We start from the raw sequence: 427 nt of genomic DNA on the forward strand, positions 1-427 counted from the left end.
CCCCCCCCCCCCCCCCTCCAAACACACACATACAACACCCAAACACCATGCTTTCGTTGTCAAATAAGATGGCTGTCGTCTATAAAAATTTAAATTTTTTTACCATATATTGATTGACTTCAAAGGTAATATAATCGATTAAAGAAAAACCAAAGTTTAAATCAAATTATAATATTGGTAGCCGACATTTAGAGTGTGTTTGGTATGAAGGAAAATATTTTTTGAAAAATGTTTTCCAATTTTCTCATGTTTGTTTGGGACAAAAGTCTTGGAAAATGTTTTTCAAATTAACTCATTTTCCTCAAAATTAAGGAAAATGACTTCCCTTAAAAAATTAAGGAAAACATTTTCCAAAACTCTTCTCCAACTTTAAATTACATTTTTTTGGCAAAAAATTCAATTTTAAAAATATTTTCAATTCCAAAAT

The sequence above is a fragment of the Solanum pennellii genome, chromosome 3 (assembly GCF_001406875.1).
Source record: "Solanum pennellii chromosome 3, SPENNV200".
Classification (NCBI taxonomy): Eukaryota; Viridiplantae; Streptophyta; class Magnoliopsida; order Solanales; family Solanaceae; genus Solanum; species Solanum pennellii.